Source organism: Ochotona curzoniae, unplaced genomic scaffold, assembly GCF_017591425.1.
Source record: "Ochotona curzoniae isolate NIBS_2020 unplaced genomic scaffold, NIBS_Ocur_1.0 scaffold_4506, whole genome shotgun sequence".
Lineage (NCBI taxonomy): Eukaryota > Metazoa > Chordata > Mammalia > Lagomorpha > Ochotonidae > Ochotona > Ochotona curzoniae.
Window position 1 is genome coordinate 26,153,888 of NW_024467119.1, and position 16,478 is coordinate 26,170,365.

Below are 16,478 nucleotides of genomic sequence, written 5' to 3' on the forward strand. Positions count from 1 at the left end.
GTCTTTAACCTAAGCCCTTGCAGTTTCTGTCTCTACAGATATAGATATCAAGTGAAGCCTTATCCATAAGCAACACCACTGCAGTGGTGCAGAAACACTGGCTTAGTATTAAGGCTAGCAGTATTGTGACTTTTTTTTTATCTCCAACTCTTTAAAACTGGAAAACCCAGTCCTTTCTTTTCTTACCTGAGAGGATTAAATGTCTTTCCTGCTAGCTCTTCATTCTGTTATGTAATATCCAACCCTTCACATTTTTTTTTACTTATTTTTTCCCCCTCGGAATCTTAGTATATTAGACAATCTACAGTCCAATGAATCAACATAGTTATGTCTCTCCTTTAAAAAAAAAAAATCTTATAAAATAATGGACTCAGGTACTATCAGTCTTTCTAGCATTATATTATAAAGTCTCTCACTAGTTTTTCAGCTAATGGTACTTAACAGGTTAAGTACACCTTTTCCAAAATGCTTGAGCCATAAGTGAAATTTCAGGATATTTGCATATATACAATGAGAGGTCTTGGAGATTGGAAACCAAGGCTAAACACAGAATTCATTGATGTTTCCTACACACTTTATGCACATAGCCTGAAGGTAATTTTATATCAGATATTTCAGGCACCAGTGTTTTGACTGGGACTTGTCACATGAGTCAGGTGTGGAATTTTCCACTTGGTGCATCACGTTCATGTTCTGAATGTTTCAGATCTTGGAGCACTTCAGATTTTTGAATTAGAGATGCTCTCTGTGAGGCAGCTATTGATAGTCATTATTCAGATAGAAAATGCAAAATTATAATATTCCAATGTTATTACTAGATACTAATTTTTCTTTCAAAATCTTGTCCTTGTCAACTGTTCGGTATCCTAAGTTATAGTATGTTAAGAAAACTAGCATAAATGCTTGATTCTATCCTTTATTATTTTATTTAAAAATAAATATGAGTTCATTCCCTGCCATTCATCAAAGGTATCACTGGGTTTTGTTGTGGTTGTACTACCATTTTAAATTCATGGCCTACACACATTTGATGTAGTTTAATCCACTGCAGTTATCATTTTTTATGCCCCCCTGAACTCTGCCTTAATGAAAACCCTCAAAGTTATTCTGTCCTTCTGGTATCATTCCAATGCTCTTCTTCAGAGGTCCTGCCATCCTAAACATGAAAAATTTTAAATTTATCTCATGTACTTCCAGACCAAGAACCAGCCACTATTCCACAAAGAGGTATGGTTCCTTTAGGGAGAAATGATACATATAACCCTTATGACTGCATCTAGGAGTATACCCAAGATGGACTGGCCACCTTAAGAGCAAGAGAAGAAAATACCATTTTGAGAAAGACAATACAGTACAGGGCAAGTTTCCAGTAACAATTTCAATTGACAAAGTGAATGATTTTTTTATATTTTAGCAAAGGGTCTTTGTGAACACAGGGTTAACTTTGCTCTTTCATTGTGACAAAATATCTCCGACAGTTTCTTTCATATGAAATGTCTTTGAGGTACTACTTAACTGGGATATCTTTATCCTTTTCCCACAACCACTCCTGTCCTGCAAATCAATAAGCTCATCTTGATTAAATCCCTTCTGCTCCAGTCTCCCAAAGTCCTTTTTTTTTTTCTGTGACTTCATTAGTGCTGTTAAAATTTCATTTCCAGTGTTGTACCTTTTCATCTTTTTCCTATTTCCTTCCTGTTGACTCATTTTTATGTAATGGGTCACATGGTATTATCTACCACAAAGAAACAACACAAGTTGCTGCTTTGTATAAACTGAACAGCAAATACTGAGGAAACAGTCACCAATAGGTTCTCAGAGAGGTTATATGACTGGCCACTAATCATGAAGTACACGTGCTATTTATACAGTACTGCGGTACAACTGTGAACATTGAGTTTATGTTTTATCAAATTTATTGCACTGAAAACATTGTGATGGGCCCAGCAATGGTAGCCTAATGGTTAAAGTCCTTGCATGGCACACAGCGGCATCTCATATGAGATCTGCTTTTCCAATAAAAATAAGTACAATTTATTAAAAAAACAAAAAAAAAGCATTGTGCTAACTGAAATGTGAGCCATTGTGTTGGGAGATCATGCTATTCAAACCATAAAACAGAAATGTATGCATATCCTAATTGTACAAAACAAGTTTTGCTGATAATTTCTCTTGGTAAAGATAAATCACCAATAACTATTGGAACCACTTGATCGAGTATCTCAGAGCATGCCCCACATCTGGGACTTAGGGTGGGCGGGAAACTGGGTGGGGCTTCTTCCTCTATATCCCCCTTTAGGCCTTGAACCTTTTTTACCCCCAATTAAATTTGTAAGGATTGTCAAAATTAAATTTAAAAAAAAAATGTAAAAAAAAAAAAAAAAGATAAATCACCAAATTTAAACACTGTGGCTTTCAAATTTCAAGGTATTTCTATCCTCAGTTATAATTTTATAATGTTGGGCCCAGTGGCGTGGCCTAGTTGCTAAAGTCCTCGCCTTGAATGCGCCAGGGCGTCGGTTCATGTCCCAGCAGCTCCACTTTCCATCCAGCTCCCTGCTTGTGGCCTAGGACAGCAGTCAAGGATGGCTCAATGCCTTGGGACCCTGCACCCGTGTGGGAGACCTAGAGGAAGTTCCTGGTTCCTGGCTTCAGATTGGCTCATCTCCAGCTGTTGTCACTTGGGGAGTGACCCATTGGACGGAAGATCTTCCTCTCTGTCTCTCCTTCTCTCTGTACATCTGACTTTGCAATACAAATAAATAAATATTAAAAGAAAATTATAATGTTGCACCATACTTAATAGTTCCAAAGCCAGACCTAATACAAGGGATGTTCATGATAGTCTAGTTTTGGTTCATCCTCCTATTAACTACTTTTCTTTCAATACAAATACATATATGAGGGTATTTCAAAATAAGCTGTGACAAAATGAAATTAAAACACAAGCTTATTTGGGTGCAAACAATCTTTTTATATAAAGGCATACTGGGTCAGCATGACAGCCTAGTGGCTAAAGTCTTCCCCTTACACATGCCAGGATGGCATATGGATACCAGCTCATATCCCAGCTGCTCCACTTCCCATCCAGCTCCCTACCTGTGACCTGGGAAAGCCATAGAGGATGGCCCAAAGCCTTGGGACCCTGCACCCATGTGGGAGACCTGAAGGAGGCTCCTGGCTTCAGATCAGCTCAGCTCCAGCCACTGTAGCTGCTTGGAGAGTGAAACAGCAGATGGAACATCTTTCTCTTTCTAAATCCTTGACTTCTCAATAAAAATATTTTAAAACAAAATTTAAGCATGTTATTTTCATATTTTCTTTAATGAACTAAAGATAATAGGGCCATATGTACTAGAAACAAGGTTGATTGCCTCTTGTAAGTATGTAACATTACACTGTGATGAAATACCATACTTGTTTTTGTTTTTTTTTTTTAGGATGTATTTATTTTTATTGCAAAGTTAGATATACAGAGAGGAGGAGAGACAGAGAGAAAGATCTTCTGTCCAATGGGTCACTCCCCAAGTGACAGCAGCTGGAGATAAGCCAATCTGAAGCCAGGAGCCAGGAACTTCCTCCAGGTCTCCCCCATGGGTACAGGGTCCCAAGGATTTGGGTTGTCCTTAACTACTGTCCCAGGTCACAAGCAGGGAGCTGGATGGGTAGCAGGGCCACCGGATTAGAACTGGTGACCATATGGGATCCCGGCACATGCAGGGCAAGGACTTTAACCACTACGGTATCGTGCCAGGTCCCAAACTTGTTTTAAAATTACAAATTTCTCCGGAACCTGGGGAGGGTGGGAAATTGGGTGGGCCTTCTCCCTTAATACCCCCCTTTAAACATGAAGGAAACAATATGGAAAAAATACTAGTCTTACCCACTTTCCTGCAGCCCTTGAAACTTTTTACCCTAATTAACTGTGTAAAGATTGTCAAAATATAATTTTAAAAAATGAAAAAAAATTATATATTTCACTTGAAAGGCAGAGGAAGGAAGTGAGAAAGATACTGTTCATCTGCTGGTTCACTTCCCAAAATGCTTGCAATAGTAGGGGTTGTGCTAGGCAGAAACCAGGGGTCGGGTCTCTTACGTGGGCAGCAGAGAGCCTAGTACTTGAGCCATGGCTTACTGCCTCACAAGGTGCACATTAGCATGGCGATCAGAATATGGAGGAGCTGGAACTGTCTCCTAATCACTGTGCCAAATGCCAACATCTAGACTTTAACACACACAAAAGACCCAAAAACTCCACTCTGTTTTTTCTGTATTGATGCTTTGACTTTCTCTACTCTTTTGCAATTATGCGTGGCCTATAACATATAGTCTTGTGGACAGCTTTTCCTTATTTCTGCCAATGTATCTGGGAGATTAATTCCTACAAGTGAGTTTGCTAGGTAACAGGTTAAGTGCCAAGTGAGCTTGCTATGCACTGTTGCTTCCTCTCATGAGGCAGCACCACTTCGTTCACACTAGCTTATGTTCAGGAAAACAGGACTTTTCCCCCTGTTGTCTTATCAATGAACCACGCCATCAGCCTTTTGATTTTCACCACTCTGACAAGATGGAATTGTTAAATGCAGTCTGTGTGTGTTTGCATATTAAAGGAGCACTTCAATACCATGTAACTGTTCTGATAGATTTGATATTTTAGAATCGGAGTTTTTTTTTTAAAATGTCCACAGGTAAAAAGAACTTTAAACATATTCTTAAAATCAGAGTGATAAAAAATCCTCCGACTCTACAGACTTCACTCCTCAGAGTTAGAGTTGATTTAATTAACCTGTATTTGTGTGAGGGGCTTTGGTGTACCAGGATCAGCTTCCATGTACTAACAGAGGCTCAGGCACCAAAGTATGTCAGAGTCCCAGACAAGTATTCGTGGTCTCTGGAGTGCAAAGACCCCTGGAGTTCACAGGGCCTTAGTCAAGCTTCAAACAGAGAACATTCCATTAGGTAAAAATGTGTTCCAGTGTTTCGAAATGGTCTGAGTAAAGAGTTATATATAAGTGGTTACAGCAGAACAAATCTGCTACCTTTTAAATGAATGAGCAAGTTAATTAACTAATGAAGGAGGAGGTGTTATATGGAGTACGCTACAGGTGCCAGAGAATTACGATGAGAAAAGCAGAGGCAGATTGACCAAAAGCTTGAGAACGTAGCTGTAATAAAACCTGTGACCAGGCACCCCTCGTCAAACATAATATCAAGCACTGCCTATGGAGGTAATCCAACAGAAAGCAACCAGAGTCCAAGAAGGCATTTCGGCCAGGGACAGGTGCATATCCCTTTCTCACAAAGGTGGAATCATTCCTGCCAGGGATTAAAATCTGAGACACAATCAGGCTTGTTATGCAACTGTACACTGTGTAAATGACTAGCCAATTCAGTGAACAGAATAACGAAAATCCAGCTGCCAGCCAAAGGGATATTGTTTTACTTTAATTATGAGGTTCTTTGATCAAAGTAATTGCACATCACACACACAAAAAAATCCAATACAACTAAACCACTTCACAGCCTATTTCATTAAACCTATCAACAACCATTTACACTTGCCCTTCCACCTACAATTCAGACTACCTGCGTCAACACAACCAGGGCAGAGTACACACCTGACTCAACTTTCTTGCCCACAGCTCCATGTACAGTAGGCACTCAATAAATACGTGCTGCATGAAAGAATGAAAACACCCACCTGTTGCAACATGCCAAGACATTTCTATGGAAAGACTTTTCTCCTGAATTCTAAGTTAAGGCAACTCCCTTGTAAACCCATCAAACTCAACCAACATGTCAGGGGTGCCCAGAGCAGGCTGGTGATTGGCACTATGCTTGCCACTGGGGAGTAAAGGTGAGTAACAATCCTGAATGGCCCCAGGGAGCTCCTCCGGGACAGCCGAAGAAATGCAATGTGGAGATAAAGAGCTGTGGGAACGCAGGTGAAGAACAAGCAATTATGCAGGGACAGGGTAAAGTGAGGTCAGAAATTAACAGAAAAGCAGTTCCAGCCCATTTCATCTTCACAGGAATGGCATTTCCTGTAAACGTAAGTTTGAAAGGCAGAAGGACCAGACTCTGTGCCACTGTCCATGCTCGCAATGACAGACATATAACTGTTTACAAAGAACTATGCTACAGTAATTATATAGGGGAGCTCAGTGGGGGAAGATGAGGGCTTGTGGAGGGGGAAAGGGAAATCTCAGGGCCTATGGAACTGTATCATAAAATGATAATAATAATAATAATAATAATAATAATAATAATAATAATAAAACCCAGAAAGGCAGAAGGATCAAATTAGTCTGCCACAAATAAGCCTCCATGGGTACAAAATCAGCCAAAGCTGATTTCCAAGAAAGACAAGACCCTCAAGCCCACATCACCTGCATTTATTGGGCCCTTCCTGCAGGCCAAACATTGTTGCAAGGATTTTATAAGCATTAACCCATTTATGTCATTTTTAATATTTATTTTTATTGGGAAGGCAGACTTACAGAGAGAAGAGACAAAGAGAAAGAAAGATCTTCCAATCACTGGTTCAGTTCCCAAAAAATGGCTGTAATCACTACAGCTTAATTAATCCAAATCCAGGAACCAGAACCTTCTTCAGGATCTCCCAGGCAGGGGCCCAAGGCTTTAGACCATCCTCCACTGCTTTCTCAGGTTATAAGCAGGAAGCTGTATAGGAAGTGGAGCAGCCAGAACATGAACTGGAACCCGTATGGGATGCTGACACTGACAGGTGGGAGATTAGCCTGTTAATCCCCTGTGCCATCTCTCATCTCATTCATGTCTTTACAATCTCTCATGATAGCATTACCTCACCAGTTTCTGGTAAGCAAACCTAGGTACACCAAGATATTAGTTTTTTTTTTTTTTTAATGTTTTCAAACTTTGTTCTAGATATCAGGCATGGGCTTGTCAGAGGCTGAGATATTTGCCCAGTTTTGGCTGCAGCGTTCTCTTCTGAATCACTCAGCTCTGGGCCTCATTTCCTCCCATTGGGCTCCTTGCAGCAGAAAACACCAACAAAACCGAACACCACTACGTTCAGGGAACCTCAGCCTCTGAGTTTCTGCACCAAAAGCCCTGCAGGCAGTCCCTCCAAGCCTTCCCCATCACATGGCAACAAAAGCTTTCCTTGTACCTCCTCCCACCACCAACAGTCCCTCCTTGGTCATACCCTACGAGCAGCGAATCTGGCATATGGCACCATAACTGTATTCACACTGCTTCTCAGCAGTCCTATTTTTGCCATATGATAAATAAGCCTTATTATACCTTATTCTAACTGCTTGTGAAAATCTTTTCTCTTTTAAGATTTATTTATTTATTTCAAAGGCAGAATCACAGTGAGAGTAACAGAGGCAGAGAGCAGTCTTCCATCGGCAGGGTCACTCCCCAAAAGGCCAAATGAGCCAGGACAGGGCCAGGCTAAAGCTGGGAGGCAGGAGCTTTTTCTGGGTTTCCCTTTTGGGTACTGGGGCGCCAAAACACTTGGGCCACCCTCTGCTATGTACCCAGGAGTGTCAGCAGGGAGCTGAACAGGAAGTAAAGCAGCAGGGATTTGAACCAGTGCCCATACGGAATGCCAGTGCTGCAGGTGGAGCAACTCACTTGGGGAAAAAAAAGAAAAAAATTTAGTATTACCCTAGAGGCCAGCATGGCAGCATGGTGGGTTAAGCTGCTGATTGTATGATGTCAAGCATGTTATAACAGGAGGCCAGTTCAAATCCTAGATGTAACACTTCCGATCCAGCTCCTTACTAATGTACCTAGAGAGCAGTACAATAACATCTGCCACCCATGCTGGAGACCTCAGCTCTTGGTTTTGGTTGGGCCAAGACGCACAAGTTGAAGTCATTTGAGAAGTGAATCAGGGGATGGAAGATCTTTCTCTCTCTCTGTAAATCTGATTTTCCAATAAAAATAAATAAATATTTGAAAACAATTACCTCAGAGACCTCAACCCTAATTCTTCCAAGGCGTGCATAAGCAGGCAGGCAGAATCAAGAGGACAACCAGCATGTGAACATAAATACTATGCTAAGGAATGCATGTGACCCAACACCTGGCCCTCTCCGGTGAACTTTCAGCTGTGCCCTTGTATGTGGTAAAACTTCAATCAACATTCACTGAGAAGAAAAAATACAAGATGATTTTAATATGATTTCCCCCAGAAAATGAAGTTAGTGCTAGAAAGGACCGACGTGTTCAGAATCATGGAAGCATGAGTAAGAGATGACCTTTGCAGGAAAACAACAAAAACCAGAACTGTACTGCATGTTGCACAAGACAAGGAAAACATAAAGAAGGAAGTGTACACCAGGTTGCAAAGAAACTTACACTAGTTTTTATTGAGACTGCAATGATCAGAAAGATTTTTTAAACAGCATGGTTTTATAAAGGTCATTCAGGCAGACACAGGGATGTCAGAGGCAACAAACAGGTGATTGAGAACAGGATCTGGACAGCCCAGTCAACCACTCACACGGGATGAGGAGGCCGAGATCCAAAGGCTTACACCACAGCCTAAATTCTTTTCTGTGTTTTGATCCTATTTTTTTATTTTTTTTTTTTAAGATTTATTTCTTTTTGTTGAAAAGGTAGATACACAGAGACAGAGAGGAAGATCTTAGGTCCCATGATTCATTGACCACAATGGCTGGAAGTAAGCCGATCTGAAGCTAGAAGCCAAGAGCTTCCTCCAGGTCTCCCACGCAGGTGCAGGATCCCAAGGCTTTGGGGCCGTCTTCGACAGCTTCCTCAGGCCACGAGCAGGAAGCTGGAAGGGAAGCAAGGCTGCCGGGATTAGAACCGGCACTCATATAGGGAACCAGTGCATTTATGGGATCCTAGCGTGTGCAAAGAGAGGACTTTAGCCACTAGGTCCTGGTCCATTTTTTAAAATTATTATTAACTAGTTACCAAGGTTCTTTATGTGAGTTTGATTCACATGACCAAATAATCATAGTCTACCTCAGAAAGCTTTTAAAAACAAAAAAAAGTGGGTCCCATGCAGTGGCCTAGCAGCTAAAGTCCTTGCCTTGAACGCACCAGGATCCCATATGGATGCCGGTTCTAGTCCCGGCAGCTCCACTTCCCATCCAGCTCCCTGCCGGTGGCCAGGGAAACCAATCAAGGACAGTCCAAAGCCTTGGGACCCTGCACCTGCGCAGGAGAACTGGAGGAAGTTCCTGGATCCTGGCTTTGGATTAGCACAGCACCGGCCATTGCGGTTACTTAGGGAGTGAATCTTTGGACAGAGGATCTTCCTCTCTGTCTCTCCTCCTCTCTGTATATGACTTTCTAATAAAAATAAATCTTAAAAAAAAAAATCATTTTATTTGAAAGGCAGAAACAAGAGACAAAGATCTTTACAGGTCGATTTCCAAAGAACTTGCAACAGCCCAGACTGAACTTAACCAGGGTCAAGAACCCAGAGCTCCCAGGAAGCCAAAGTGGATAGCAGAGACCCAACTACTTAAGTTACCATCACCCGGGGCCTCTCAGGTTTACACCAGCAGGAAACTGGAATTAGAAGCAGACACGTGACTCAAACCCAGATATTCTGATATGAGATGCAGGTGCCCTGAGCTGTGGTTTTACCACATGCCACACGCCTGACCCAGAAAGCTCTTATGCGTGAGCCTTCACAGCCATCGAGGATCCTACAACACATTATTTACTCTTTGGTTACAATACTCATCACAGTTTCATAAACTGTGTGCCTGTCTTTCTTATTAAGCAGATCAGGGACTCACATCTTGATCATGTCTGATACTTTAGATTTTAACGCATTATTTGACACAAGATGTTCAATCATTATTTGTTACAGGTGAGCATGTGGCTCAGCGGTTAAATTGCTACTTAGCAGTCTGTCATCCAGTATCAGAACGCAGTATTGCAGTACTAGCTCCTATACTTCCGATATAGCTGGTTTAAATACTTGGCCCCCGACCGTCACCTGGAAGACCAAGCCTGGGGAGACCTTGGTTCTTGTCTTTGTCTTGGCCCAGCCTTGTTTATTACAGGAATTTGAGTGTAGGCGGAAATCAGAAGATGGAAGAACTATCTTTATCGTTATCTGCTTTTCAGATAAAAAATGAAAAGAAGTAAGTTTTTTAAAAATATCTGCTGGGTGAACGGGACAACAGAGGCTAGCATATTGGGAAGAAACTGCAGAATGTGTCTAACCCCTCCCACTGCTTTATGCGAGGGCCAAGTATGTGCTGGGCAGAACCAGGCTGGACTGCAACACCCATTGGTTCCAGTGGAAGTCGGGAGTGAAAACAGAACCAATCCAGCAATTGCAACCACCAGCTGATCGGGCCAATGGACTGTGCCGGGCCCTGTACTGGCTAGTGCATACAAGAATCTGGTTTCTTTGGAGATCTCCCCAATCAAAATGCTGGACTCAGAACCCTAACCAAGAAAAGAGAGAAGACAGAACAGGTCAACCAACCATCTCAGCTATGATGGACTATGTCAATCAGTGGATTCTTCAAGGACCTCATAGTGCTTGGAGTGGCAAGATTGGCAGCGATTCATAACTGTTGAAATATCAAAACTACTTGAGCAAGAACCTCAGAGCGTACCCTACATCCGGGAGGGTGGGAAATTGGGTGGGCCTTCTCCCTTAATACCCCCCTTTAAACATGAAGGAAACAATATGGAAAAAATACTAGTCTTACCCACTTTCCTGTACCCCTTGAACCTTTTTAAATAATAATAATAAAAAAAAGATCAGTCATTAAAAAAAAATGTGTCTACCCCCGAATAAAAGTAGAACTCCCAATGAAACATTTAAATATGCCTTAACAGTATGACACTAAATTTTCTACCTTTGCCTATACCGACCATGCTATGATACATTTAAATAGCAGAAAGTTAAACTTATAACTGTTACTAAGGGACTGTACTACTGTGATAATACAAAGCAAAATGACTAGAGGGGAAAGAGTGGAGGGAGAAAGGAGGGGAGGACAATGAATCCCTATACCTACAAAACTATAGAGTAGAAAACAATTAAAAGGTGTGATTAAAAAAAAAAAAAAAGTATCTACTACTGGGGCCTGCACGTGGAGCTGCAGATTATGTTGCTGCCTATGAATGGCTGGTTTGAGTCCCAGCAGCTCTATTTCCAATCTAGCTCCCTGTTAATGTGCCTGAAAAAGCAGCAGAAGGTGACCTCAAGACTTAAGCCTCTATACCGTGTGGGAGACCCAGCTGAAGCTACTGGCTTTGGGCTCTTGGCTTCAGCCTGGTTCAGCCCTAGCTGTTGCAGACATTTGGGGAGTGAATCAACAGATGGAAGCTCGCTCTCTCTCTCTTTCTTTCTCCGTAAGTCTGCCTTGCAAATATATTTTTTAGAGTATGTGCTAAATAAACAAAAAGTAAAACTATTAAGTAAGACCCTCCAAAAACTAGCCATTGTGATTCTAGGAGATAAGTCTGAGAGAAACACTTCTTTTCCCTTTACCGAATCGATCTGCTTCCCAAAATAACCAAGAAAAAAAAAAAAAAAGATACACTGCTATACCAGCCTAACATATTAAATACTTTTTAACACATCATAATTTGAATACTTTCTTTTCTCCATAAAATAAAGAGTGTGGGAGTAAGGATGGAGAATTGCAGACTGAATGAGCCAAAATTAGGAGGCCCAATGTCAAAGCAAATCTGCAGGTCATTTCATAGTGCACCACCTGAAGCTCTAATCTCACCATGCTCCCCTGCCAGAGACTGCACCAGCTGTGATGGGCATGCGGCCCAACCCAACAGGTCTCCCCACCTCCAGCCTCTGTCAGAGCTAATCCACTCCACTGTTTACTGCCAAATTAACCTACCCACAATAGAGCCTGTGATCATCAGGCCCCAAATGAAATCATCCTTGTCCTCCACCCTTTAACGCCTCCGTGCAACACTCTGCTCCCTCCAGTTGATTGCAACATCAAGGTCGGAAGCCTCAGGTGTCTCTGGCCCCTCCCACAGCAATCTGTGTAAGTACCAGTGCTTCTACCCTCCCAGGTTTCTTCCCCTCCCTGCCCCACACCTTGCCTTCACTCCCTCGGGGCCATATTCCCTTCTATTATCAGCCAGGACCAATGAAAATATATGGAAACTATTTAGGTTGAAATCTGCAAGTAGCTGATTTAAAAAGGTAAAAAAAAAAATGTGCCTAGTGATGTGGCCTAGCCGCTAAAGTCCTCACCTTGAACGCACCGGGATCCCATAAGAGTGCCAGTTCTAATCCTGGCAGCCCCACTTCCCATTCAGCTCCCTGCCTGTGGCTTGGGAAAGCAGTCAAGAACGGCCCAAAACCTTAGGACCCTGCACCCGTGTGGGAGACCCAGAAATTCCTGGTTCCTAGCTACGGATCAGTTCAGCTCTGGCCATTGCAGTCACTTGGGTAGTGAATCATTAGACGAAAAATCTTCCTCTCTGTCTCTCCTCCTCTCTGTATAACTGATTTTACAATAAAGAAAAAAAAAAAGTAAATCTTTTTTTAAAAAAAAAGGTAAAAAAGAAACCAGCAAAATGCGTGTTTAGTCATAATCCAGCTACCCCAGCTGTGTCTTTAACTTGTAATTAACTAAAAGTTACTGCAGGAAAACTTTATATGGTTCCCAGACCACATCTTTGAAATACGTGTATGCCATACCCGCAGGACAACTCATCTGAGCAGCCACATTTCAAGTACCAGTTCCCACATGTGGTCAGGGACAGCAATGCTAGACAGTTCAGGTTTAAAAGGAAGGGGCCTGAAACCCATTCCTTCCCTCTCTCCACTGCATCCTCCGCCTCCTCTGTTCAAACAGTTTAATCCTAGCTTTACTCTGTCCTTGTCACAAAAGGAAACACTGATCACCTCCCACATCCTTGCTGAAGCTCTCCCTCCAGCATGAAATGCCCCTTCTCTCTAAACTTAATATCCAGCTCAAGTGCAACCCCACTCAACAAACCATACTCCCTTCTCTGTACTTTCCTATCATCTTGCAACTCTATAACAACTGTATTTTTTTTTAATCTTGTGCCCACAGATTGCAAAGTCCTTAAAAGACACAGAATTGGCTCTCAAGAAATACAGCACAGTGTTTAGTAACCAGCAGGCCCTTGATAAGCCTCTGAAAAAAATGAGTTTCAAATTACCAGTCTTACAATAGGCAAGTGTACATTTAACAGGAGGGCATACCTAAGGAGCAGCTGGTTCCAAAGTAAGCAAAGCTACTGCTTAATTAATACCTACCAGCAACACAAGAATAGAACATGTGGGAGCATCCCCACCCTGTCATGCAGTGACACTAACTCACACTCCATCCAGAATTCTAGAAAATACCACAGATCAGAAACATAATTTTTATGCACGAAGACTGAAGCTTGGACCCCTGGGCATTCTAAACAGTTCCATGAGCAATATTCCTAATAAACAATGTGCAGTTTAACTATTGAAAGTAACCTGTTCTGATGACATGCTGGAAATGGAAATTCCCAGATGAAATGCCTTTCTCAGAATAAGAAAACACTTAAGTATAAACCAGGAAACTCACAGTCCTGTCTTGTCATGTCTTATGCTCCTATACCAAACATCTGACCGTCTCTATTTGTAAAATGAGAGCAAAGATAATATCTATTTACTACAGCAATACTTTTTCCTGTGCTGTCTGCCTTTCCCATGCTTGCCACAGCATACCCTCTACAAAGCTTTGTGAGTGATCCTTTAACAAGGCATTTGGCTTATGCTACTTCTCTGGGGCAAGTCACTAATGGCATCTGCCACCCACAACTTCCCTATGGCTTAGAAAACCCTCCACAATCTGGCCTCCTGCTACCTCCGGGACTCATCCCAACCCCTCTGCCCTCATTACTGAACACATCGCTTTTTCTGAAACAAGTAAAAAGCACAGACTGCCTCAGGGCCTTTGTCTGTGCTCCCTATGCCTGCTAAATTCCCCTCCCCATCCTATCCAGCCCTCCATAGTCTGCTTAATCTGTTTAATCTGCTTAATTACCAGCCTACGAAGTGGACATAACTTCACACACCTTCCTTCACATAGAAGACACTCTACTGACCCTGCAAGGACTCATTTTCATTCTTAGCAGTACAGAAAGAAGGACCCAGATCGCACAATGGCTGCAATGGCCAAGCTGGGCCAATTCAAAATCAGGAACCAAAAGTTTCCTCAGGCCTCCTAAGTGGGTACAGGGGCCTAAGGACTTCAGCCACCCTCTGCTGCTGCCTTCCCAGGCAATAAACAGGGAGCTTGACAGGGGAAATGGAGCAACTAGGACATGAGCCTGTACTCACTGGCACCACAGAGAATTCATCTTAACTACCAGGGACACAGGCCAGCAAAGCAGGATCTGCTCTGTTTTGTTTGCTGTTGTATCCTCACTGCATAGAACAATGTGTGAAATATCAAAGACACTTAAATATTTACTGACCAAGTAAGTGGGTGAGTATTAGTTTTGTATTTTCAAGGAAGTAGTTGAAGGGGACTCAACCCTTCACTTTTTCAAACATTTTAGAATATCTTCTCTTGGACCTGCTGTGTCATCTCTTCTTCTGGCCTTGTTTCCCCCTTGAAAAATGGCTTATCACAACAGGAATGGTGGGGCACATGGCAGAGTGGTTAAAATGCTGCTTGGGACACCCACACCCCTTCTTGGAGTCTCTGGATTCAAATCCTGGCTCTGTTCCCAATGCCAGCTTCCTGCTAATTCAGACCCTAGGAGGCAGCAGAGGCTCAGGTTGGTTTTTGTTTTTACTTTTATTTTTGAGACTTAATTTTTTTAATGTATTTGAAAAGTAGAGTCACTGAGAAAGAGGAAGAAGCACAAACAGATTTTCCATCTATTGGTTCACTCCCCAAATGACCACAACAACTGGGGCTGGGTCAGACTGAAGCCAGGAGCTTCACCTAAGTTTCCCACATGGGCGGCAGCGGCCCAAGCATTTGGGGGCATCTTCTGCAGGTACCAGGCCCATTAACAGGGAACTGGACTGAAAGTAGAACAGCCAGGACTGGAACTGGTGACCGTGTGAAACGCTGGCACCTGCAGGCAATGGCTTAACTTGCTGTGCCACAACTCTAGACACAAGGCTTAAGTTTTTTAAGAGGAATAAACTGGACAGGAAATACAGGAAACTTCCTAGTATAATAAAGCTCTTCCTATTGAGAAGCAGAAGAAAAGAAATGATGAAACTTTTACAAAAGGAACATAATGAGAGATAAAAGAAAAAAAAAATAAACCCCTATTGATTTTCCTCCAGTGTATTATGAAAAGGATATGGTGTAAGGGGTCCCCCTGCAAGACCCCCTTACCTCAGACTTTATTTCCTGAACTGCCTTGGTAATTTATGTAGCAGTTTCTCCCCCTCTTCCGTCCTCAGCAGTGATTCCAGAACAGGATGTGGCTCATAAATCCCCTTCGGGTTCCTACCACCTACTGACCGGCGTATTTTTACAACAGCTGCTATTTCCCAAACTCCCTTAGTGTAGCCACATCTGTAAGGTCAGAAGGGTTTTCTGCCCGAGATCTCCAACCATCCTAAGCACTACACATGGGCAAGAAGTCTGACTTCTGCCATCTTGGGTACAGAGGGTGTATCACCACCCTAAAAAAGACATCTGAAATCTACAGAAACAAGGATTAAGCAAACCACTAGGATAACACTGCCATTCCTAGATGGCAGAGGCCAATTTTCATTCTTTGTAAAATTTATACTATCTATTTTGGGCCCAGCGCAGTCGCCTAGTGGCTAAAGTCCTTGCCTTGCATGCACCAGGATCCCATATGGGCGCTGGTTCTAATCCCGGCAGCTCCACTTCCCATCCAGCTCCCTGCCGGTGGCCAGGGAAACCAGTCAAGGACAGTCCAAAGCCTTGGGACCCTGCACCTGTGCGGGAGACCTGGAGGAAGTTCCTGGATCCTGGTTTTGGATTGGCTCAGCCCCAACTGTTGCGGTCACTTGGGGAGTGAATCACTGGACAGAAGATCTTCCTCTCTGTCTCTCCTCCTCTTTGTATATCTAACTTTGCAATAAAAATAAATCTTTAAAAATTTTTTATATTATTTATTGATTATCCATTATATCTAGGTAGAATGCCAGCACTTGGAGACACAAACATAGCAGAATCTTGCAAGGCAGCCAGACAAAAAATTATAAAAGTACACTCTGTAATAAAAGGTTGCATGTTTTGTGCCCAGTGTGGTTTCATGCTGAATCAATGTGTATCTCGCACCAGGAGCTGTCCCCCAATAAACTCCAGCTTACATGACTAGTTGTGCCCTTGCTGTTACCATGTGTCAGGACTTTCATGGGCATCTCAAACCTCAGGAACCCAAAAAAGAATTCTCGGCAACAAATACAAATGATTATGAACTGTTCTTCACTGTTCTCTTTTATATATAAGACCCTTCAACAAATCCTTCTCTTTCTTACTTGTCTAACATGACCTACATCCCAT

The 16,478-nt window shown here is 42.4% G+C and overlaps 1 protein-coding gene across 3 annotated transcripts in view; it reads right to left on the reverse strand.

Annotated features, from left to right (window-relative positions):
* AFF1 (AF4/FMR2 family member 1) overlaps positions 1-16,478 on the reverse strand; it is a 197,227-nt gene that overhangs the window by 148,842 nt on the left and 31,907 nt on the right. The window lies entirely within an intron of this gene.